Here is a 27,632-nt window from a genome sequence, read left to right as displayed (position 1 = left end):
TTCCATATCTCTGGTCCTCTCTCCTCCCATGTCTCTGGTCCTCTCTCCTTCCATATCTCTGGTCCTCTCTCCTCCCACGTCTCTGGTCCTCTCTCCTCCCACGTCTCTGGTCCTCTCCTCTCATATCTCTGGTCCTCTCCTCTCATATCTCTGGTCCTCTCTCCTCCCATGTCTCTGTTCCTCTCTCCTCTCATATCTCTGTTCCTCTCTCCTCCCATATCTCTGGTCCTCTCTCCTCCCATGTCTCTGGTCCTCTCCTCTCATATCTCTGGTCCTCTGTCCTCCCATATCTGTGGTCCTCTTAAGGCAAGGCCTGCTATTTTAATAAGCTTTGAAAAAACAGTGATATAGTAAAAACAGAAAAGGGAGAAATGGTGCAGAAAAACATGAATTATAAGCGCAAAATAATCCTGAGTTGACTAATTCCCTAGCTCCACGCAGCCCAAGTGTCAACAGAGTACTGGATGATTTGGCCGCCTGCCGAAAAGACACGCGCCAATCGCGCACACCGCGGCCACCGCTGGAAACAGAGCGGGAAGGACTGGCACAGCACCAGCTGTCTGCGGCAACTCCGAAACAAGTCCTCCCACACTCCTCATGAGCACATTGGTTATGGATGGAGAGGAGAGCAATACAGCAGAGAAATGATTTGTGCCTTCCGGTGCGGGAATGCAATGTCAGCCACTGCACAATCAACACACACAGAACTATAACTCAACCATACGTTAAATAAACTCGAGTGTGATGATGTGTTTGAGCACCAAATGAAAAGCAGAGGACTGGGTTGGCGTAAAAATGTTAAACCACGTGGTTACAGTTCTGACTTCGTTCATTACAGAGCTTATGTGATAAATGGACATTTTTCAGAGACAATAAGATGAAATGCTAAAATGCAGTACAAATATTCAATCCTAATACAGAACGCTTATAGACATTGTGATACCACTATGAATGACTTGTAATGCTAATTATGCTATAATGCTAATTTGACACTATCCACAATCCATACATTTACTATAAATAATGTCAACTGAACAACCAGTTCTTCGTGAGCAGTTAAATATACCCGTATGGATATGGATATACCATGTTATATATACACAAACACACCCATGTGTTTGCTGGTTATAAACCCATTGCTATTTTAGGAGGCCAATGGAATAGCAGACCGCTTTCCCAGTTTGGAAACACAAGCAGGAATGTGTCCTTGTAGTCACACATGCAACGCAGGCAAGTTGCAGGGGAGGGGCGGAGCGAGCGTGTTGTGATGGTTGCGTTAAATCATGTTGTCACCACCATGTGGCTACTGCTCCGCTTACACCGCTCAAAGGCACAGCCAGACCACGAGACTTAGCACGGGAAACAGACGAGGAGTGCCCAGCACAGCAGAGCATGTGTTTGAGATCGCCATGTGTTTGTAAGTGCGGCCGCCGAGTCGTTTCACTCGGAGGACCGCTTTTCCTTTTCAGCGATTCGCCTCTCGGCCCGATTGTTCGCGGGTGTTTTATCCTCCGCCACATTTTTCCCACCACTTTTTTGGGCTTGTGTTACGTTGCGTTGCGAGGCTGTTGTTGTGCGAGCATGTGCCGTGAGCTTCAGCGGCGGTGCTGTTGATAAGACGCCAACCCCAAAGCAATCTCTAAACCCAGGTGTCAACGCTGCTGTGTGTTATTATTGGCATGCTATGTGTGCTACATGGAGGACCTCGCGCCCACATGCTACATGTCACAGTAGCAAAGAGCCCCACATGACGAGTGCTCTGGCAGACGCACTGGGCTAGAAAACAAGTGGGGTTAATTTACATGATCGTTAATTCATGTTTGCGGAGGGAGGGTTGTCCACATTACTGACCTAGCGGAACAGCTCAATCAAGGCTCCTTGGACTTGGGAGAATTAAAACACTTCTCCTTGGGTCCCCTGAGGATAATCCGCACTGATTCAACATTTGGCGCAACGCAACACACGATAAATCAAATCAGTGAGGCGCCACAAGCGGGTTCAGTCAGGGCTGATGTGGAGCAGATGGGGAGACTGAGGACGGAGAAACAGGCAGGGATGCGGTATGAAGGAGAGGTTGAACACGTCACAACAGCATGGCAAAAACAGAGGAAGAAGAGGAGGATATGGATGAGTAAGGAGTGGGCGGAGAAACGGCGTGTGTGGGAAGATCCCCCCAGGGGAGATGGGAAGTGATGATTGTGGAACACCAAATAAACCAAACCAAGACAAGTGGTGTTCAGTGTGGGCGCACACACACACACACACACACACACACACACACACACACACACACACACACACACACACACACACACACACACACAGACTCACGCACATACAAGACAACACTAACTCAAGAGAATTGCTGTTAAGTGAAGACACACGCACAGAGGAAACAAGATAACACTAACTCAAGTGAGCGTAAAGTAATCAAATCATCTCATATGGCAGCACAACTGCAACCACACTCTCTTTGTCCCTCTTTAGTTTATTTCCCTGCCTTTTGATTGGGCCTGGGCTTGAGCAAAGAGCACCAAACAAAAGACGAAAGTCACCCAGATCACTGTGGTCGGATAATTGAAAAAGTGTATCACACCAGCCCTCAGCGCTTGGATCCAATTAAGATAGACCCCAGAGACTCGTCTGGGGGCTCACTCTGGCAGAACCACCCATCGTACGCTCACACACACACACACACGGCCACCGACAGAGACAGTTGAACTAAAGTCGGGTTAAAGGGTTGCGACCTGCGTCCGTATGGAAAGATGTTGTTTCCCTCCTACGGTGATAGCCATGGTAAACCTAGAAATGTGACTTTATGCGACTTTTCAATGCACCTTCCTGCTTTTGTCAGAGTGTGTTTAAGATTAGGCCACTGTCTGTGACTCGCTCACCCGAGGGGAATCAGGCTCTCTGATTGGCTGTGAGCCGCCTCGACCCAATGGCGGGAAAACTCGACGAGCGGATGTGACGTCAAAGCAACATTAATTAGAGTTGAAAAACAGTTTAGTCAATAGTTAATTTAATGGCAACATCTTGCTTCGAACGCATAGTTGCTTCCCGTCTTGTCGTATGATTTTTTTTTATCTCTTCCGTATCGACAAAAGAACAAACGCTCATCGAGTTTCTCGTGAAACACAAATTACAACCCTAGACGGTTCTTTCCGCTCACAACGATAGAAACGCCGTCTGAAAAATGCCCTCAAGCATTTGGCAGCAAGAATGCAGATCTGCTTACCTGCTTTTGTTCAGTGAACTGGATTGAAGGGCAGAACTGCTACATTCTGATATTGTATTGCATTTATATAAGCCTATCTAGTAACCATAGGGGTTCCGTCCATTTTGTATTCAATATTATATTACTCAGCCACAGAATAAAGTGATGGAACACACATAAACACACCCACAGTCACACACACCCACGCACACACAAAAGACAGTGTAATTGGGTCTGTGAATGTGCAATGCTGCAACAACGACTCGATGCACTGTAGGTGTCCATGTTTCAATTTGTGTGTGTTTGTGTGTTTGTGTGTGCGCAGATGTGATTGTTAGGATTCCAATTCTGTGCATGTGTGTGCTCTCTTATAATTCCCCTTTGTATACTGGTGGGCTTGGGTTGACCACACACACACACACACACACACACACACACACACACACACACACACACACACACACACACACACCCTTTTAAAAATAGTAACCAGCATCAGTTATCTTTTCCTAATTTCAGATAGATACAAATGTCACGCGACTACAATAAAGGCTGCTACGGCAACGCCGCTGCATGCTTATGGAACTTAAAAGATTCTGTTCCCCAAGTAAAACTCCCATGGAGATGTCGAACACAGCCCATCTCCGCATGTGTTGTGCATCGATAAGTGCCATTTCCCACGAGTGCAAGGCAACCCGTAGATTGGCCTGTTGAGTGAATACTAGTAATAGGCTGATCTACTATGTTATTAGCCTAGCCCGCCACTTGAGATAGCATAACCTGCAATGTAAAAACACCACCAGTCAAAGCAGCTTTGTCTGCATAGCCCATCCAGAAGAGGAAGAGGAGAATATTAAATAGTTGTGATGGAGGTGGGCTGAAGACTTCTTTGTTGAGTTTGAAGTGCACTTTCTTAAGGACTACTGGGTTTTCCACGCAGCTGATCCACTCAGAGACCCGTCCTAGTCTTGATGGCCTTATCTCGATCTAAGAGGGTTAACGTAAAAGCTAAGTTCACAAGAGAAACAGCATGTTCTTTTGACTTTGTGTGCGTGTGAGTGAGCCCGTGCTTGTGTGTGCGTGCGCGTACGTGCGTGCGTGCGTGCATACCTTTGTGCGTGCGTGTGTGCATGTACGTCTGCGTGGCCGTGCCACGTTGCCTGCTAATTGCCTTGCACTTCTTTGCAGTAAAGACTCTGAATCCTTTCAGACCCAGCCTGACTCTAGACCCGTCCTTTCAGGGGATAACTCACAGACGGGCGATTCTAAGGGCTCCCGCCGTGCCTTTGCTTTCTGTCTCATGTTGGACTGCGCTAAGTACATCTACATCCAACAACATTGCATGTGGGAATCCACAATAAAGAATGCATGCATTTATATATACATCTGTGACAATATGTTATTGTAATAATAATAATAAATATAACCGCAAGCGGTGATTAACGGGGTCCGAGCAAAATTAAAAGTCAAGAACACACTAATGGAAGATATATAAATATGACAAATAATTAGGAAGGAAAGATGTTGATAAAGATGTTCCACTTAATGCAATACTGTGCCTCGGCTTATGGGTGAGCTGCAAAGCAATGGCAGAATGTCATGTTCAGCTTGTTCATAATGCTATAATCGGCATTCGAACTCTCAACCTAAGGATCACCTGTAAAAGGCATTATCCCATTGAGCCACTGAAAAACCTGAACTGCAGCCTCATTCACACGGTGAAAATGTCTATTGATGAGCATGTTGTTAAGGCTGGATAAGATAAGATAATATTCGGATAAGATACAGGTGTGCAGAAATATTTATATATATATATACACACAAACACATACATATGAATATATATATATATTTAGATATACAGTATTGATGTTATGCTCAAGGACACCAAGACCTGAATGCTCTTTGAGTGGCTCGAAATTAAACATGGTAAGATGAAGTCTGAAAGCGGGACATTCCTGACCTTCAGTGACACACATCACTGCACAATGAGCACAAACCGGAGGGCTGCTTCAAAAGAATCCCTCCACCAGTGTCAACCCCGGCAGGTCTGAAGACATCAGACTGTGTGAATGGGCCCGGTAGAGACTGGAGAGTCATTGTGTTGAATGAGTAGAGAGTACGGAGCCTGGAGCCTTGCGCTAGCAACGCCATGTGGTTCATATTCAAATGCATGAGTATTATTAGTGCTGATTTCCCTGAGCCGTCAGACAACCACTCAGCTGCTGGTGGATGAGTGGGATTGGGGGATGTTTCGATAGAAGGGTATTTCATGGAGGTGTATGATATTGATGTGTCTACCACTCTCTTATCATAGGTCTGTCGTTATCAGCACTTGCCTATTTTTCTTCTAACTGATTCAGATTTTCTCACTGTCACTGATCAAGGTTGTGATTACGGTCCGCGCCTTTTCCTTTTGAGATGGAGAACATCATGACTTCCCTATTGAATGCCTGTTTCAATTTTCAGTGTATTCTTCTGCCATAATGTGCCTTACATTCCTCACCTTATAATCGAGGAATGAAGTTCTGGCGGATTTCTTTCCTACTCAACGATCTCAAAAAGCAGGTTGAATGAGCACAAATGAATGAATACGGTAAAATGTCTTTCTGAAGCTAGCTGGCTAAGTCGCTCCATCTCGTTGTGAAAAGCTGTAAAAATTACTAAATGAATGTAAACCGATCACTAACATAATACTGAATGAATAACTCATTACAGCTCATAGGTCTAGCCTAGCCTACTTAGCAAAGTTATGAATAGCAAGCTTATGAAGGTCATAATAAAACACTAGTCTATTCCTCAAACATGCCTAGTAACCTTGTGCCACATTCATTAATGGGTTTATTATGTGTGAAACAAGGGCGGGGTGAGAAGTGATTTTGCAGACGATTGCTTCGAGCCACTGGCCGACGAGAGCAGCGGAGCTCAGTACACATCGGAAACAGACACCTCAGGGCCACTCTGAAGCAAGGGTTGAAACGTAAACCCTCGAATATTTTTAGGGAGAAGAAAAGAGTAAAAAAGGGTTTTGCCTAATGCGATTGATTATCCACCGGCAGCACACTAGTTGTCGCGCTGCTATGGAAACCACACCCACGTCGTTGAGTTTCATGTCCCCGAAATGCTCAAAGTGTTTCATTCCGTCTTTATTCAGCGGGAGAGAATCCGCGTTTGCAGGGTCAATGGGGGTCGGCTATATGCACGAGTTCTCCCTCAAGGCCGGTGCTTTCAACGCCGTCTCAAGGAAACGAAAGTGGGGAGATGCACAAAGGCGAGGCGTGGTGCTTTTGTCAAATATCCACACACAACATCCACAAGCATGTGGACCCCCCCCCCCCCCCCCCCCCCCTCCCCCCCATCAAACTCACAAAAACATATTCATCTTTTACAGCCGTGAACTTCCCGGCCTCGTCGCTCTACCTCCGCATCCAAACCTCAGGTAGCTTCTTGTGAGGGGGGGGGCGCTCTGCTTTTACCGTGGTAACGCGAGGGTGACGGGCTGTGGTGCGTCGTGAGCGGACCGCCGACGCTGATAACACGCGTGCCCCCCAGAGAATGAGCAGGTGCAACTGAAGACCCCCCCCCTCTTTGTTTCGCATCATCTGGGCTTCCTCCTCGTCTCCTCGTCTCCTCGTCTCCTTCCTTAGTCCCCGTCAGTGCTCCTTCCTGCCCACCCACTAGGTCCCTCTGTGGCTGGTGACCGAAGACGTTTTGGTTTCGTGCATAGGGAGGGATGCCTTTCAGCCATTTTAAAAGTAAACCGTAACCAATGGTGACGGTGATGGTGACCACCGATCTCTCTGTAAACCAATTGCAGTCGGGGTTGACTTTAAATGAGGAATTTTTCGGCCAGTGGGTTCAGTTGAGCCCAGCTCCGCGGGGCTGTGCTCCGGTGGACACCCCTGGAAACCAATTCAGGTAAAATCACAGTGCTTCCAGACCTGCAGAGGACCACAGAATCAGGCTTGCCTGCCTGCATGTTAAAGGCACTGGAGAGCGCCGTGGCCGTCGGTGGAGCGACACCAAACGCACAGCCCACACTCAATTCTCTGACAATCACAGTTTGAACACAGCACCGATCCAAGGTGAGGCCCCAGGCACTCAATTCCCCCCCCCCCCCCCCCCCTACCAACCACCACCACCACCACCACTACCAGCAGCAGCATCTAAAGGGTACAGCTTCGAATGGGGGGGAGATCAGACAGCCAACAGAACACCTTAAGATTGGGAGGAAGATGAAAAACTCACCTTAGTGTGGCTTCTTTCCCCGTCTTGTGGCTTGATCCGATTTCCCGATGGTTGTTCCTCCGTTCCTCGTTTGGAGGTCTTCTATCTCCCCCTCTTTCTTATTCCAAACGCAAATTGTCCCCCAAAATAAAAAGGTCAGGTGAACTTCAGTCAATCCACCCACTTGGTGTTTATTTGGCGCCACTTCCCCGAACACCTTCCATTGTTTTTTTTATTTTTCGACGGGGGAGGAGTGGATAAAGATGTCCCAGGATGCACCACTCCGGCGCGTTGGTCTCCCCCCCCTCCTCGGGCCCTCTTGACAGGTGTGTGCGTCTGCGAGTGTGTGTGTGTGTGGTGGTTAACGGCTGCAGTTTGTGGCGTCACAGCAGCGGGCTCCTCCGACTGTCACGGCGGTCGTTCCGTGATGATGAGGGGGGGGGAATCGGGGACTCTCTGCCTGTATCGCCACCAGCCCTCCCGATCGCTCCCGTATTTATTGCTGGTGTCAAGGCAAACGGACGCCAGTGGTTGCGCTGTCGGCCAGTATGGCCTGCTGAGGTGAAAACCTGAACGGGCGCGGGGCGCGGCGCGCGGCGTGTCGTGCTCTGCAGAGCTGAAACCGGTTTATGGAAGCATCGCGAGTTGGGCTACGCTACTGCCACTGGCATGGTCGTTACTGAGACAGAGAGAGAGAGACACAGAGAGAGAGACAGATAGACAGACAGAGTAAGAGTCAGAGAGAGAGAGAGAGAGAGAGAGAGAGAGAGAGAGAGAGAGAGAGAGAGAGAGAGAGAGAGAGAGAGAGAGAGAGAGAGAGAGAGAGAGAGAGAGAGAGAGAGAGACAGAGAGAGTTGAGAGGGAGAGAGACAGAGAGAGAGAGAGAGAGAGAGAGAGAGAGAGAGAGAGAGAGAGAGACAGAGAGAGAGAGAGTTGAGAGGGAGATAGTGTTAACCGTTAGCGTAGTGGCTGGATCTTCCGTGGACCTTCCCGGCACGAGGACGACAATAATAACAGCGCTGTAACCCGTCCAATCAGAGGAGTCTCTGATGCTGGAAGGCGGGGCTAAGAGCGCCGGTGTTCTGAAGAGGTCGAGAGTTGGTTGCTGGTGGTCATCGCGGCGGTGTTATCGTGCGGCGGCGTCATCGAGGTTTGATAGCGGTTGTCACGGTAACAGCGGCGAGAGGTTGTTGTTTCTGTTGTTGTTGTTGTTGTTGTTGTCGTGGGTGCAGTAAACAACCGGAGATTGTTGGAGCCCCACAGAGGAGGAGGAGGAAGAGGAGGAGGAGGAGGAGGAGGAGGAGGAGGTAGGCGGTGGGGTGGATTAGCCCTGAGGTATCCACACAGGGAAGTGTTTCTAACAACGCACCGTAGTCCAGAAGAGCCGACACGCAGAAAAAAGAAAAGGAGGCCAGAAACACAGGGGGATAGCACAGTGCTGTGGACTCCACCCCGGCTGGCTCGGACGCAGACGGGGACGGGGGGACGGGGGTGTACCCGGCGCCCAGAGGTATGGCAGAGGCAGAGCGCTGCGGGTTAGAAAAATACCAGGGTTTGCAGCGTGAGTCCACGGTCTGAGTGCGTCGTCATGGTACAGGGGAGCCTCCTTAGTGGCGCCGTCTGTGAGGGGACAGAAGCACAACAAAGAGGACGATTGTCAGAACGTGATCACAGGTTTGGCAAACGGGGAAGTGAAAGGTAAAGAGTTGAGGAGGGAAGCAGACGCTCTCTCAGCGGCGTTTGTGACGGCTTTGAATCGACTCAAACGTGAAACAACCACCTATCCCGCGGAAGGGACCGGAAATACCCCCCCCGGGCTGGTGGTGTTGTGGACGGGACAGGCAGAGGTCACTAGGGGGAGAGACTGGATATCTTCTGTCTGCATCACAACTGGGGGCCAGTGGGTTTAAGGACAGGAATCGGCAATGTCATCACCATTTGATTTCACAACCATTTTCCAGGGCAGATAAGATATGTATCATTTTATAAATATCGCGATACGATATTATGACACAGCGCCCTCTGTTGGAGGGTATAATTTATTAGCTTCCATCCACATAACCAATATAGGCATTTAGCCCCAACCACATGACACTACCACCTGTAATGTGCACTATGAAGATAAATACCACTTATGCTTTATGACATAAATGTATTGGTGAATGCAGTTGAAACATGTGGTCGTAGCAAAACCTTGCCTTTAGATAATAAGGACGAATCTACCTCGCTGTGGTCTAGCCCACAAAGAAGCGTGTTCAGGGAGGGCGGGCCCCCATTAGATGACATCAACGGTTGAGTATTCTACAATGAGTCTGGATGCCTGCGGACTAGGGATGGCAATGATTAATCATTCATCTGTTAATCGCCATTAAGAATTAAACCGATTGAATATGTATTAACCGACATTGTATGTTCTTACCATTTCCTAAATAATGGGTTTGGTTTGATCCGTCTTGTTAGTTTAGATATAACTGAGCCCCATCTCAGAGTCAATAGAGTGTATGAAGAGTCTTAGACTCAATAAAGAATATCCGCAGCAATTTATGTTTCCATTCCACACACACATACACACCGTAAAACTGAAATAGCTCAGTGGCTATGGCCCTTAACGCCAAAAGAAATTGTATTAAGTATGTCAAGGACTGCGATTGAACCCCAAATTGCTATTCCCTACGACATTGTTTGGTGTGTAATAAAGGTTCATTAAAAAAAAGGAACTACTTGTTTAGTATGCAGATAACATGAAAATCAGTGGGTGTCCAGGCGCTAATGGGCAACATAGGACCACACCATGGGCATAAATGAAGCTGCACAAGCAGAAAAACACACACTTAGCAAACTGACTCACATTATACAAAGTCCAGTCTTTGTGTTTTGCATACACAAAAAATAACACAATGTACATGGATGTGTCCATTACACACAGGCACAACTGCCATCTTCTTAAACTGGTCTTGGATCTTTCACTCGCATGAACTGCACATAGAAACAAAGATAAACGTGCAACTACATGCCAACCAGTCTCTGAAATAATAGTCGCTGAATGGTTACATCTAGTTGATCCTAACACATCATGAAGACACCATAATGACAGAAAGACAGAAAGACACACACAAACACATGCCATCAGTTCATTCAAATAAAAGGGAATGTTGATTCCCTAGCTGCTGCTATATAGCGTTTCCATACAAGTTGTACGATTGTAATACTGATATTAGGGCTGTACCCAAAAGTAAACTAGTTTAATCATCGTTCAGAGAGCCCAGTCGACTGGATTACTCTGATTCGATTTGATTGAAATTTATTTCGAACATGTAAAAGAAGAAATATATATATCATACAGAAATTAATGATGTAAAACAAAATAGAAAGCATAATTAGATACATAAATGATAAATACTTGATAATTGTAACATGTTCGAAAGGAGTGGGAAGAAGTTTACACTTATGTAATCCCACCCCTTCTCCGTATCTCATTGAAATTATAATAATAATTATTATTATTATTAACATTTTCATTTATTATTAATAAATATAGATATATATTAGATACATATATTATTTTTTAACGTATCCAAACATATCATTTTTTTAAATATAAAATGTATGACTTATATGTTCATATCAGATATATTCTATAATTTATTACACATTTGTCAAAAAAATGAATAAATAAATAAACAAAATAAAACATTCATGAAAATATATAGATATTATCTCACTATTGATATATTTTAGTATCAAAACTATAATTTTAAGGTGAGAAAAAAATAAAATAAAAAAAAAATACAAAAAAAGAATAAATAACAAACTAAATAAATGAACAATAAAAAAGGAACACCCAATGAAAATCATTTCCTTTAACCTTGAGTTTTATAGTTTTGTGTTAGGACATTGTTTGAGCTCTTCTTTTAACCTGTTCCACAATTTTACCTCACAGACAGAAATACATAAACTTTTTCTGGTTTTACGCACCTTTTTCATTTTCAAATTAAACAATCCCCGGAAAAAATAACTCCCTTCTCTTTGTGTGATTTTTTTTTGAATATTTGCCGGTAGTTTGTTATTTTTTGCTTAAAACATTAATTGTGCTGTTTGAAATTCAACCAGATCTGTTAATTTGAGTAATTATGACATGAATAATGCATTATTAATGAATTATTTTCTTTTTTAATTGCCATTATAATAACCAAATAACATTATGCATAGAAGCTGAATGTATAGCAATGTCTTCAATATTATAATGGTAAAGAGAACCAGACAACGCTCACTGAAAAAGCTGTAATGTGCATTTTAAAGCTGACCTCGAAAACCACTGGTTAATCAAAACACAAAACACATATCTAAAAGCCGTGGAATGTACCATGTTGAATAGCCCCGCGGCTAACGTTAGCACCCCTGAATCCAGCGCCAAAGAACCTAAACAATCCATGGAGGACGAAACTTCAGTGATATCTTCAGGCAATTATTGAGTTTATTTGATACGTTGAGATTTTTTTGGGGGTATTTTCTAGGGGTGATTTTTCCGATGCATCGCGATTCTGTGTAGAACGATTCCGTCCCGATTCAGATAAGTTAATAATTTTTTTTTTTTTTGTTCGCCTTCTTATAATTGACTAAGAGCAGTTTTTTCTTTAATGACATAGAAAAGAAAGATTAGAAAGAAAAGAAAACCAAATCTGTTCATTTTTTACCTACTGTGTTGTAAAGCAAGCTGCATTGATTATTGCATTGTTCATAGAAAGTCATATTTGTGACAAAAGCTTTTTCTCAAATAAAATTGATCTGTTGATCTCTTTAATGATCATCACAAAAGTAGGAAGTGATTAGCAAACTCTGAGTAGCAAATTCAGATGTATAGATATATTTTTGAGAATCCTGCATGGAAATGTACATAAAAAAAGAAATGCTTCGAGATGCATCAATAATTGTTTTAGAATCGAATCGTTGACCTCTGAATCTGAATCTAATCGAAACGTGATGTGCCTAGAGATTCCCATCCCTAGTATTTTCAAAACGGTACTTTGAAAATAATAGTACCTGAAATGCATAATACTTAGTGGGAAATAAGGTAACAAAAAGGTTTCAGTTTTAATAGACTTGATGGTTTATTTTTAAATACAAATATAATACTACCGTTGTAGTTAATAGTATCATCAACGGTTATCAGCACATCAGCCGTATCGTTTACACCCTTCCATTAGTAGGTCAGCCAGTCACACTCTTAGCCCGCCCTCGTGGGACCACGGGTCGTGTGAGGTTGAGCCCCCAGAGGTGACACCCTTCAGCCTAGCTCAGGAGACGTCGTCACCCGCGGTAGGCCCTCGCCACTACGACTACTAGAGTCTGGGAAGTGTAGCACAGGTGCTTCCTCCGAGAAAGGAAGGTAGGGGTTGGGAGGTATGGAGGGCTTTTAGATTGTGTGCTTTGTTAAATGTTCCAAATAAATAACAATGTTGAAAAAGAGAAGCCTCGACTTATGCTTTACAACTGGAATGACATATTTTTTATTAGAGAGAGAAGCAGTGAAGACAGGTACTGTTGGGTAGCCAGCGTTTTTACAGCACAGAGAATTCCGAGGGGGCTATGCTTTTAAACCCGTTCTTCACTCGGTGGATTTCTGTCATTTGTTGCCGCCGTTGCGAAAAGGCAGATGTCTTGGCGCTGTGTGGTACATCAGCACCATGCGCAGGCACTGGCAAATCGACCAAAGAGCGGCAATTCTCGTCAAGGAATTTCCTCCACGCGCGCTTCATTCCCGACAGCAGGAATATCAGATGAGCCGGATATTTGGTGCGGGTCCAAACAGGGGAATATTGTGTTTGTTGCATCCTACAGGTTTCATTTCTTGAAAAAGTTTCCTATACTAACGTTACAACCCGTCAGTGTTTGTAGAAAGGCTCCGTCACGTGTCTATTTGTGTTTGAATGCCAGTTCCAAATAACCAGATATTGTGTTTGTGCGTGCCGTTGTATCGGATTTGTTTGGTGATGAAGCTGATTTGTTTGCTTATTTGGTGCTAATCTGTCATTTTTTCTATGTTGAATTAAATGTTAAATGGGGCACCTAGATTTTTTCCTGTAGAAAAATATACTCCCAGAATGAGCCCACATTTTCCCCCAGTAACGGTTCCAAGTCCAAGTTACCGGTTCAAATGTACACCCAGTACACCCAGCGCTAATTAAGGCACACCTCGATCAAATCAATCAGTGTCAAAACAGCCTGACAGCCAGGGTAGAATCGCCGTAGCCATCTTTGCGTGCTTGTGTGTGTTTGCTCAACACTGTTCACTGTGTTAAATAAACAGGGCGCCGCGATCTGTTGGCAGTTGATCTGTGGAACCGCTTGGCAGCAGAGTTTTTGCATGCAGTCATCCACGCCAGCCGCTACAACCACACTTTTCTGACACTCCTTTTAAGTGTGTGTCCAACCATTGTGTGGCGTGTCGGGGCGCGTCACAGCCGCGCACTCTTCCCGTCTCTGGCAAGCAAGACTTACGGCCGCGCGGGTATGCAGAGAGACGGCTCGCATGCCATGTTTACAAGCATGTTCGGAGAGAATTCACTGCCGCGGTTATGGAGTGGCGAGGATATTCCGATCACACACCAGAGGAAGTATTCGGGTCGTTAATGCATTTTGGGAAAACAAGTCTGTCAGGCTGTAACTGAAAGCAAAACAAACCTAATTAAAACGCGTAATAATGGGTGTTTTGGGTTGTGAGGCCTGCGTGTTTGGCCGGGTGTTTATTGGTCAAGCCCTGGAATGAATTGGGTCAGCTGGAACAAAGGACAAGTGTTTGGCCGTAAACTGAACCAAACCCACACAAAGGGAGGCGCCGTCTTACATCTCACACTTTCGAACGGCCCTCGATTCTTGGCCCGAAGGCGTTCGTATGTTTTCAGTCACAACATTTTCTATAGAAGGAATTCCCGTGTTACAGGTTTATGTTTCTGAAGAGTTCATAAAGGCAAGCCAAACAACGAGGAGCTCTTCAATCAGGGAACTGAGGCGACTTTATCAAAGAGCAAAAGACTAATGGCATATAGGACATTTGATGTTTCTGCAAATAAACATTTTACTTTTGGTTAACCTTAACCCTTACGTTTTTAAACCATCATCAACCATCATGTGCTTTCATCATTTGTTTGCCCGAAAGCACATATGCAGTTGAATCAGAGACTTGAACCTGAAAATAATCCCCTGGACTTAACGAAACGTCGTCTAAGGTCGTCTAAGGCCTCCTGAAACGACGACAACAACAGCAGGTCATGCTCTTGACAGCGCCGCACTGGGACACAGGCTGCCTGGGTTCACTGCTGCTATCATGCTGTGTCAATAGACTCAATCTATAGCCAGGTTATATGCTGGCTATGCTAACAATAACAGCACGCAACCCAGGATAAATCGACCCGACAGTTGGAGAACCGGCGGGCCAGTTCTCATGTACCATCATGACCTAAAGAAGTCTGTATGTGGGGGGGGGGGGGGGGGGGGGGGGGGGCGGGCGGTTGTTACAGCGATGTGTTGCTGTAACGTGCTGGAATTTTCAAACAATCAAACATTTTTCCGCGATTTCTATTCAGTTGCCTCGGTAGCAATAAGAGTGTGCAGCATGCACGGAGGGGGTTTAATAATACACCTATTTAGCAGCTATTCAAGTGTTAACAAGGCCAAACGACTCAGTTGCATCCTTAACATTTGTTTGGCAGATTCCCTCTATGCTGGCAGCTCAGAGACCACGACATACATAATAACAACACGCTGATTCAATTTAGAGAACCATTCTTCAATGGTCATGGTCACCGATACTAATGAGCCTTCTTATATTCGATTGTTATAATGAACACAACGCTAACCTGGACAATGTGTCCGTCGGTCAACATAATCACCTGTGTAAAAAACAATCATGGGCAACTTAACCAACTTGTTCAGCTTTTGCTTTTTGGAGCACAAGATTCAGCGATGGACAGGATTGATGGGTCTGCTGGTGGCTCTGGGCCCCACCCAGCGGAATCACAGCGCCCCGCTCACACTGAGGTACTCCGTCCTAGACCGGGTCCCTGCGGTGACCCGGTAGTGACCCGGGTCCTACCGGGTCCTAGGCCGTGTCCCTGCGGTGACCCGGTAGTGACCCGGGTCCATTGGATGTTCATGCAGCAATGGTTTGCGTTTTGCTTTATTCAAATAAAAACTGTAAGAATGAAAAAAGGAAATTGATCAGCTTCTACAAACGCGACTCTGCCTTTGTTTCCATTTTGTTTCCATTTTATTGATGAACTATTCGGATATTATTCCTGCAAAATAGAACAATTATCCAAAGCTTTAAATTATGTGTTAGGGCCAACTGATATATGATATATATATATATATATTATCTATAATTTAAAGTCATATATTATCGTGCTTAGAATTATGTAGGGAACCGTTTGAAAATTCACTCATATTACATTTGAAATGTATACCAAGGAAGTAATGTAAAGTGATGTTTAATATTCTCATCAGCTAATATCTTCCCTCTTAATATTTGATATATTTGTTATTAACTGATATTTTGGTTTGGCTAATACGTACTCTCCTTGAACTCTTTGACAGATTTTCCAGTGGGCCAAGTATATGTTGCCAAAGCCAATAAAGGCACACAATGCTATGGTAACATGGTACAAACCCCAAATGACTGAACACTCTCAGAAAAGTAGGAAGGTAGGCCTTAAAAGATAAGAAGTTTGTTTTGGAGACTGGTTGCTTATTGAACAAAACTCTGCAGCGATACGTGCACATGTGTCTATCTATAGACCCCGAGAGAGTAGTGAGGGCAGGAAGCGAAGAAAGCAAATGATCGATGGAACTGTTAGCTTTAGAATAATGAGCGCAGATTCCATTAACTAGGAGGCTAAAGAAGACATTCCAAAAAAAAAATAAAGAGAGAGAGAGAGAGAGAGAGAGAGAGAGAGAGAGAGAGAGAGAGAGAGAGAGAGAGAGAGAGAGAGAGAGAGAGAGAGAGAGAGAGAGAGAGAGAGAGAGAGAGAGAGAGAGAGAGAGAGAGAGAGAGAGAGAGAGAGAGAGAGAGAGAGAGAGAGCAATATGCATGTAGAAAGAAAGTTATTACAAAACGCAAAGGTTTTCAGGACAGGTTTTGTTCCAGTTTTGAAAGTAGGCCTAAACAATAGCGCACATTCTTTCAATTCTATAGCTTCTATTCGACAATGTCAGATAAAACCAAATGCCTGGGGCTTCATTCTACAATCAATTTCCCCATTTAGTTAGTGGTCGGGATTCTTGATACATTCTGTTAACACCAGTGACTGTCCATAAATGACATAGTCCATAACCCGTCCAAATTGACGCTGATTGGACTCTGGCAGACAGAAGACTCTGGGCAGAGTGCAATGCAGCAGCTACACAATGTGAAACCTCTCTGCTATCGAATTAACAAGCGGCAGAAATATGCTAAGAGGAATCACGGCACAGCAGTGAATGTTTTTAAGAGACCAACCGACCGTTTAATAGCGCAGCAGACGATGGATATATATAGGGCACGGTTGAACGCACGCACTCAGGAATGGTTCACACTCACAAACACGTTTATCGTGAGTAGTAACTGACTTTAATTGCTTATTAATGAAGCGATTTTATTTTATTAATTTCCGTTGTATCACACTGAGTAGTGCTTTACTGCCAAGCGGATATGCCTTAGACTAAGACGTTCATATAAATATCTGCGACATGACTTGAATTGTAAACAGATCTATGCAAAGCTGAGCATCAGACGCAGTATGGGGCTAGAATTCCAGCAATAGAGACTGGAAGAATAGTGAAATAATAATGTAAGAGAAGAACAAATTGTGTGATTTCAGCAGGCCAACTCATTTAATGAGACACTAGCACAAAACCAATCTCTGTAATTGTCCGCCTACTGCTGTTCGACAAACAAAGGCTTTCCAATGGCCATGGTAGTTTTTCATTGACAGAAAGGCATACTAGCATGAATGAGTAGGTACGATTTCACCCCAGTTAGTAACTGTGGTCTGGCGTTCATTATCAGGTATTGACAACACAAGGAATCATTTTGGATAATCATTTAGATTTATCTAGCCCTATTGCTTAAGCTAGCGAGCTTATCGGGTGTTTTAGAGGAGGACTAAAGAAGAGGGCTGGGATTTTCTTTTTCTGTTGGATATTTTCAAAATCTAGCTTACTCTGGCTGATGTCTCCAAATTCCCAACCCTAGATTTCAGCATTTGAAATTCCTTTCATAATAATAATGGGTGAATATTATCCGGATCAGGTTAGGCCTAATATTGTAATGGACGACATTTGAACAGATTTCAAGATATTTTCTCTTTTTCATGCTAGTCGACTACGGTCACATAAAGCCTGGTTAACCAGCAGGTACTTGTTGGTAAGGAACATCCCTACTAGCATACTGAGGCCGCCAAAGAGCAAATTCAATGCAACAAATGGTACATAGAATGCAATAGGGGCTCAGGATATATTGTATATAGATGGTTAATAAAAATGGGAGAAACAAACTCCCAGAACTGTATATATGCTGACAATATCAAAATGTTGACATAAAATGATTTGCAATCATTTTCAATACAAGTGTGCTCTTAAACCCGTCAACAATTGACTTCTGGAGCAGACTATGAATTGGGCTGCAAGAATATTGCATTTCCTTTGAATTGTCTTTTTTAAACATAACTCTATTCACTCAGAACATCCCCCAAGGGACGTCAAACTGGGTTTAGAGGTTGACTTTGACATGAGTAGTGACAGATTCTTGAAACTAAATTTTTTTGTTCACTAATGAATCAAATCCCGAGTTCCTCAAATTCAAATTGTTTTATTTTTCCTCCAACAAGCACTTGAATTTTACTCCCTTGCAGGAAACGCAGACATTTTCAGCTAGATTAATATGACAGCGATTAGCTCATCATCACTCATTGCTCACCAGTTGTGCAGATTTAGCCATTCAAAAGCCCTTTGAGTTCTGGGCTGACATGTCTGAACTCCACCGGTCACTGTCCCCGTCAGGCAAAGGAGAAATGGCACAAATGGACTTAAAAGCGACCACAACAGAGGCAGGCATTTCAACATGCCAGTCGACCCAGGGAACAATATTAGCCACAAACCACATCAAACCGAGTCCCCGTCTCCGTCTCTATGTCCGATAGTAAAAACACATGTTTGTGCCGACAAACACACTTCTGTTATGGTGTATGTACATGCACGTTGTTGGTTTTTGAGTGTGTGTGTGTTGCGCGTTAAGGCTTTCATAGTCAGCAGTTCAATGAAGTGGGTTCCCTCTTTATAAAAACAGGGACCTGGCTCCAATTTGAGCTGCCAATGGCAAACAAAGGAAGCATATTATACAGTCATAGGGTTTCTCAAAATACCATGTGCTTTTCATTTGGCTTGCGAGTTGTAACCCTCCCCCCCACACACACACACACACACACACACACACACACACACACACACACACACACACACACACACACACACACACACACACACACACACACACACACACACACACACACACACACACACACACACACAATACATAAACCGCCAAACATTTATCCTAAGGGATTATCTCCTGAAAATGGTTGAGCATGTATACTGTTCTACATTTGTGCAAGAATAATCCCTAACTGGGAATTACTTGGTTGGCTACAATGCATGTTGAATTTGTGGGTCTTTCCTGGGCAGAAACATTTCAAATGTTTCTCAAATGACAAAATTTCACTTTCTTACAAGCCCAGATTGGTTGTCGTTAACAATGGTACTTTGACTCATTAACGTTCACTGTGGAAAAATGATCATGGAGTGATATCTGGGAGCTCCATCCATCTGTCGCTTGAGTGACAACACACGGGACTCTGTGCTGCTGTCCACGTACAGGAACAGACAGTTACTCATCAAAAGGTAGCGTTTGGAGAGGGTTGAGACGTGAGTCACGGCAATGGGGTAATAAAAGATGCAACCATTTTCCCACATTTTGGCACATTTCCTCCAACAAGTAATGGATGAGCGGAATCAGCAGGGGCCACCATCACACTGACAACACTCGCACTGGGCTCCACTCCTGCTGTGATTCCGAGCAGGCACCGGTCAAAAGCAAAGCATTATTTGATCTTAACTTCTTTCGGTAGACAAACTCCTCGTGTCTCCGGGAGGCTTTCTGCAGACCTATTGATTTCCAGACCAGCTTAGCGCACCCCGAGTGTTTTCGCTCCCTCCCGCTCCCTCGTTGCTTTGGTTTTTGTCTGCTCCATGTCACGTGTAATCAGTAGTGATGCTCTTCTGATGGTTCCGTTTGTCATCATTTGTTTATTTGGCACCGTAGCGTGCCTTTCAAACCTTTTTTTTTAGCAAACTCTTCAAAACCATTATGCATTTTGATGTGGGGATACATTCCTGAGCTCTCCCTTTGCTCTCCGGTTAAAATGTTACTTAGTTTGGCCCCTTAATGGGGCCGGCTTTGAATGGCCCTTAGCACGGAAGCACAAACATTAGCCGTATCCGTGGAAAACTAATAATGCTAACTAATACCATTCAGGCATATATTAAATAGAGTGCATACAGTGCCGTACTAAATAATCATTCAGGATACCAGATTTGAACAGAATCCACCATTAACGAATTGTTGCCCTCTGAACTTTGAATGCCAGGGTACAAAAAAGTTGTTTACGGCCAGCTTGTATTCAGAAAGCTCCTCAGAAAGGTTATACCCAGCCTGTGGACAACAATTAACTTAATAACTTAATGCGTCTTGGAGAATAATGAACATTGGACCCATATGGTCATTATTCTTCAAGCAGCATTAAGCTGAGCAGCATTTCCTGCTGCTTTGTCGACACCCCTGGGTGTGAAAGAACCGTTCTTTGTAAATGATCGTCAAACCTAATGAATGTGTTTATCTCTGCATGCTTTCTCACTAGCCTCTAGCTTGTTATTATTGGGAAAAACAGATATCTGACGGAGATAGTCTTAAGTGGGATCAAATCCATAATGATAGAGGGCAGCGAATTGTCTTGTGTATCTTGATAACAATGACAACAACAATGCTACGTTAATAAGCATTATTATATAGCACCGGCACAGGGGGTAGGGTTAGCATTGGGGTTAGTGGTTAAGGGATAGGATAAGGGTCAGGGGTAACCCTAGTAAATAATGTATACTTTAATACCGTAGTTAACAGGAACACCATGACCTTCCTTAACATTATCTCAGTAATCATGAACACCATTAGTAATGAGGACTCAACCATTATTAAACTGTTGGTTAATACTTGTAAACAATTGATTCACCAATTTTAAATAATGCCTAATAAACGTTAGCCTCCGAATAAAGTGTTACCAGTATTTTACCTAATTTATATATATATAAATAATATATATACATTTGTAAATAACACCAAGAAATGTGTGAGTTAAAAAATTGATATCTCTACTACACTTATGCTTGTGTTGACCCTTCCTAGAACCAAGTAATTGTGCTCAGAGCTCACTTCATTCCCTGACATGTCATGGGCGTTCGACCTGTCACCCTTAGGGCCCCGGCCCGGACCTGTTGGGGGCGTGACCCCGGCCTGTTAAGGCCTCGACCCCGGCCTGTTAAGGCCTCGACCCCGACCTGTTGGGGCCGTGACCCCGGCCTGTTCAGGCCGGGGTCACGGCCCCAACAGGTCGGGGTCGAGGCCTTAACATTGGGGCCTCGACCCCGGCCTGTTGGGGCTTTGACCCCGGCCGGTAAGGGATGCGACCCCGGCCTGTTAGGGCTGCAACCCCTTCCTGTTAGGGATGCGACCCCGGCCTGTTAGGGCGGCGACCTTGTCCCCATTAACACCTCATTGGATGCAGCACGGGCTCCCCGGCCGATAAGCCAATCCAATTAGACTCGGCACTCAAGAGACACATCTAGGATCAGAACGTCCGGCCCTGCCGAGGGAGGAAACGCACATCGAGCCTACAGTCGTCGCACAACTTTAGTGACACAAACGCTCCATGGAAACGCCGGGCGCTGGAGTCCGGGACATACTCTACAACGGAGACGTTGACAGGCGCTTTGACACTCAGATATCGCTGTAACACGTTCGGGGTCAAATCTCGTCCCGTGTCCAGATTGATCCTGGATATTGCCCTGGCGGGATAATAGAGACAGAATGGATTTTCAGTGAATGGAAAAAACGGTTTGCAAAAACGCGGCGATGGCAGGCCAGGGAGCGAAAATGCTTTGTTTTGAACGGTCCTAAAGACAAGGGCTTTCGGCAAGTAATGACGAAAAAACGCTCTCTCTTTGCCCCTCACTGGAACCACACAGGCCTCACAGACCCTCCACTCACACAGCGCGACCACCACTCCCCTCAAAATCACAGAGGACAGGCTTCTTCAAGACAGGATGACGATAAGAAGGAGGGCGAGGGCGTCAGGGAGGGCTTGGGCTTTGAGGAAAACAGAAGGCTTGCTGCGGCAGAGGTTGACGTGATGTGGGGACGTACCGACTCTCTGTGTCTGCGTTCTAAAGCCCGAGACAACGGAGCGCGGTCCATTAATCGAGCTGCCAAAGAGATTGGGACTAATAGGGGGGCGTGGGTTACTGTGGATCAATAGATTAATATTAAAGAACCATGAAGGACTACTTTAGAGGGAATGTTTGAGTGTGCTGCAGCAACACCCCCCTTTCAGAGCCGAGCGATGAGGAAATGGCGCATCAATGAAGAGCTTGCCACAATGCTCTTTATTCACAAGAACCACCCTGGTGTTTTGATTAGTTATTTGTGGATTTGTGTTGCATGATCCAAACGTTTTCCAAAGACTCACTTTCTGGAACACAGTGAATGAGCGAACAACACACAAAGATAACTCAAAAGCACATGCACCAGATGCAAAAACAATCAAAGTGGTCACAATTCATCAGATGAATCTCTTATCTATGTGGCAGAGGACTTGTGATATTAAGGATTGCTCAGCTTATCTCTCATAGAAGTTAGATACACAACAAGTACTACCAGCCAGACAGCTTAATCAAGAAGACCATTATGTTGGGCCCTATTTTAACAGTCTGAAACGCAAGTGAGAAGCGCCAAACGCAAGTAGTTTTGTGGGCAGTTCTATGGCGATGTTGCTATTTTACCGGCGGCTAAATGGCTCTTGCGCCCGACGCAAACGCGTAGGTGTGGCGTTTTCTTCCACAGCTTCGGAAATACTGAGTCCTCAAATACATTTCATATACGTGTTAAGAAAACTTAACACACATATGATATGCGGTAACTGTGGTTCTATTTAAAGGGGACATATCATACCACCGAGTGCGAGTGTGATTAGCCGTTACAAGCAGGTTTGAAAATTGTGCAGCTTCTGACATCACAGGTGGGCGTGCTGAAAAGATCAGTCTACCAGCCTACCCGGTGGACTGTAGCAAACGTTGCTCATCTACCCGTCACACATCTCGGTGGACACGCCCACCTGTGATGTCAGAAGACGCAGATTTTCAAAACAGCTTGTAACGGCTAATCACACTCACACCTGGTGGTATGATATGTCCCCTTTAACTTTAATGATATACACGATACATTAAAAAACATTGTTTCTTACCAGTATTGTATGCATTATCGTTATCGACTTGTGTTCCTAATATGCATGCGTCCCCATTAATATACATTGCCATGGACTGTATTATGCGTTACGTGTTTAGTTTGGGTGTGTTTAAACAGATGGATGCGCACAAGCGCGCCTGCATTCATTAATTATTTTACACATACACCCACGCATCCGCATTCATTCATTATTTTTAACACTCACTTGCGTTAAAACAATGTTTTCTCCCGATCAAATACTCATCAATCCTAAAAGTTATAGGCTTGTACACGATGTCTGTGTCAAGAAAATATGTGTTTGCAAACTTGCAAATCGATGCATTGCTCCAACTATACAAAAAGTTGATACTCAACTATGGACCATGACGGTCCACTTAAGTCTGATGAAGGTCCACTTAAGTTCTATGAAGGCCCACTTAAGCCTTAAGAAGGTCCACCCCAGATCAAGAGATTGAGGTTTATTTGTATGCCTATATAGAGCCTGAGATGGTTCTGTCCATGAAGTCTGTGTGCATGATCAACCATCACCCACCTAAGAGGCTTAAGTAACTCTGGGCGGCCACGAGAGGAACAGAAACAAGGGGCTCTGACATGGAAGCAATGTGTCCCACGGTGTCAGCAACGGCCTACTGTAATTCATTTTTGTGCAGTCGTAGTCATGTGTTCCTTGCTAGTGTTTTCATCAGGCCTCGTACACACTATTTCAATCATACACTTGGAGCCAAAGTATTCTCCAAAGTTTCCAAGTTTCCTGCGTGAGCAACATGAACACATTGCTTTAAGGATTTGTTAAGGCTTCTGTAAGCTCCCGAGATGAAACGTCCTGGGATGATTTTATCCATTTAATCACAGTACGAAACACAGGACTTAACAGGGCAGCAGAGAAACTGGAGATTTGGAATATTGAGCAAAAAAAAGTCCCCTACAAAATATACTTAAAAACAACAAAGGGATTCAATTCAAATATATATTCTCTTCGGTGTCACTTTGGCAGTGCTAGGAATCTATGGAAACGTGTTCAAATCCAAAATGACAAATTGAAACGGGGCTTGCGTTCAGCAGAATCGCCGGGGCTTCGGATAAATCCCACCGAGTTTAAAAGCATTATCCCTCAGTTCCCACAGTCTCTGGTCACTGTAAATCACTCCTACAAAATCCAGATGTACAGCCCCGTCATGGGGGCTTTGCAGCTGTTGCTGGTTCAACCATGACAGAGGCGCGGGCGACCCCTCATTGGGCCCTCAGGGTGGGGCCCCTAGATGAAGAGAGGGTGCTTTTAATTCACGGCAGCGGCGGGCGGAGACCGGAGATTAACACGATCACGGCCCCCAGTCACGTAATCGCTGATGAGATAGCATCATACTAATATATGAGTAAGACGGCGGTAAACTGAGCGTTGATGAAAACGATTTCATCAACGCTTTTGCCTTGTGAGCCGGAGTTAGAGGTATAATAGGTCGTTTCTGCCCCCACTTTCAATCAAAACAACAACGAAAGACGCAGTTGGATGGCATTGTGGAGCAGGGATCGTTGTTATGCTCACCAACGATCCGTCAGACGTGAATCAGGCAGAACTTCTGTTCAAGGACGAGTTCACTTTTAACACCTATTTAACACCTTCTATTGAAATAGCCAAAAGTTAAATCTTGTTAACTTACTATTAGATGATTCGTCTACCCAATCAGCTCTTGAAAATGTTATGAGGACAAGCCCGGGGTCAAAACAATCATAAAAACCATCTAAATAAATGTATGAGCATGTTGAATGTTTCCCACATAATGTCACACAAAAGTGTTTAGTTTGAAAAGATATTGTATATTCAGCCACTGAACTAGCCTGGCTATTGCCAGACCAAGCTCAATCGTAGATTGCACGTTGGTCTGGGGAAGCTGCCGTCATTTTCTTCAGCACTAGAGTCGTGATCAATGGGCCTTGTTCAAATGACGCTGTACGCAATTGGCTGCTTGCCGTCGCTTCCCTGTCGTCATTGTGTTAAACCAGCCAATAGCGCGCCTGGGGGAAAAGCCAGCTTGGCTCCCGCAAAAACGTATCGGAAGCAGAAAGAAATGTATTGATCTTCTCCAGACCCTCCTGCAGAGCGAACTCAAATCGCCGGCAGAATGGGCGGGGCTACCCAGCCTACCACTGAACTACAGTGATGTGACGGGGGACTGATCTCTGGTCTACGTCCTGTGAGATGGTCAGACAGCTCTGCTCCTCCACAGAGCCATCAATTGGTCAATCAAGTCTTTTGGTATTTCTGGCATCCCCCCCCATAATGATTCCTCAACTCAAGATTGATTATGATAATGAATTCGGCCATCTGTCTTCTTCTGTCTGCGGCGAAAAAGCCAAATACAATCCTTCATCCAGCGCACGGTCTTGTCTGATTTCAGTGTGTGCGGAGAGGAGAGGCTATTCATAGACCGATCTGTTGTCTGGGGTGTTCCACCAATTTAAAGCCATAGCCAATGTATGGGAAACCCTCTTGATCGCAGATGGCTTCGCTCTCTCGGACGGATAAAAACAAAACTACTTAGAAATGACCTTATGAGGTAAAGGCTGTGTGGGGAACATAGAGATGTGCTAAGATGCTAAGATGTGCCACAGAGTAGCCCATCTTAGCTAAATCGATACTGAGATATCATATCCATAAATCAGGGCTCTACTGGATTAATGCCTCGCTGTAAGTCATGGGGGTAAAGGGCTTATGATGACGCCATTTGACATTTGATCAAATGCATCAGAGCGTAACTGTTAACCGTGAATTAAACTACATATTTCTCTGGGTTTAACATTGCGTGGAACAATATTGAGAATGCGATTACACAACTCAACCAAATATAAAACAATGGTCTAGTTGTTTTTAGGTCTAGTTGTTGTGGAAATGTTTTAGATAATACCTTCAATATGTGTGATAGGCTTTCATGTACGTTGTAGATGTGTCTTTTACACAGGGCATACAGAGAACGCAGAGAATCTTTACACTGACAAACAAAGGTCATAGGTTGACTTATTATCGCCTAGTTCCTCTGGGGAAATAGACGCAAAAAGATGTCCCCAATGCTACTCTAAAGCTCAGAGCTATTGGAAATCCCAATGAGCATTTCTGGACGACCGTTTCTAAGTATCTCTCGTTCAGGGCCAGGCTGACAGACAGGCAGACGTTTACATCAGGGGCGCCATGCGACAGCCTCGCAGCCCTTAGCATGTCAGAAAGAATGTTTCCCAGCTTGTTGTGACAGGGCTACATACGTAGCATTTTCTACTGGTGCGGCAAACTGTTTTATTAGTTAGCAAACAAATTCGACCCCCCCTTCTTTTCACCGCAGTACTTGGGAGTCCTTTGTCTCGTACCACCAACAGGCTGGTAATTAGGGAATAAACTCCAAGTACGATTTCATTTTTCCTTCCTGGTGATCCGTCATCCGGAACGGTGCACGTGTGTGCTTTGTTTGCATGCTCTTATCTTAATGAGTGCTGCGCTGCAGTTCTCATTGCAACTTGTACAAGATGTACTCTGCCCACTGGAGTACTACCTGCCTCTTTAGCTACGCGTGTGTCTCCACTGGGACCTAAGTGGGTCGTGTTTCTAAAGGAGAGCACTCTCGCGCCACATACAGCCGCTCTACAGCGCCCGGCACGGCTCCAGACCTTCGTCACACCACTCGTCATGTTCGTCATATTAAACACAGGCCGGAAGTCTGGAGGCAGGCTTCCGGCCTGCAGCACTCAGTCGTGAACTCGTGATATTGTATTTTTTTTCCTTTTGGAGCGTTAGTCCAGCACAGCGTGTGTTCTGTGTTCATGCGTTACGAACAATTAGACCGTTTCTGAATTGAAACAGGGGGGGAAAAGTCAGCTAATGTCGCCGTCCTGTCAGCCCTGTTTGGAAGAGTTACATGCTGGCACTGGAAGGGAGCATGGCGGCAGGTTCTGCTTGGGGAAAACCCTGATATATATACATATACACTATAAATTATTTGACTGGCACCGCGTTAACCACATAATAAATGGTGGCAGTCTTGAGCGCTGCGTGATGTTTTGCCTGACTGGCAGAAAAAAGGCTCTACAAAGAGCTCAGTGGCCTTTGAAGATCTTCTGTGAAAAGTTAAACAGGGTTCACTGTTTTTTTATTGTCATTGTGTTTTTAATTTCTGAGTCAAAACCGTTTCGAACCCAGCTTGATGTGTCCCGTACGTTAGGAAATCACCCCCAGATCTCTCCTGGATCACTGTCTTTCTCTACATCCCACCCACATCCTGCAACGCGAAGAGGGGGCCAAAGCTAGACCCTACAAGTCAATGGGACACAGAGCCACGCAGATAAAAGTCTACAAACGAAAACAAATCAGGGGGAAATTATGACAATATGTTTGAATTCAAGTGACCATCGTGATTCACTTACACTTTAATGAGAGTCTACTGAGAGTCATGATAAGTCAATATCTAGTCAAACAAAAATAACATAACATAATGCAAGCATGCACCAAATCCTCCCAATCTCATCCTCCTGTGTTGGGAAACGCCGCTCAAGACTAACACCTTCTACTGCTGGAACTGGGGTCAGTAACCTTTCCATTGG

This window comes from Gadus macrocephalus, chromosome 2 (assembly GCF_031168955.1).
Source record: "Gadus macrocephalus chromosome 2, ASM3116895v1".
Classification (NCBI taxonomy): Eukaryota; Metazoa; Chordata; class Actinopteri; order Gadiformes; family Gadidae; genus Gadus; species Gadus macrocephalus.
This window is presented reverse-complemented; position numbering follows the sequence as displayed.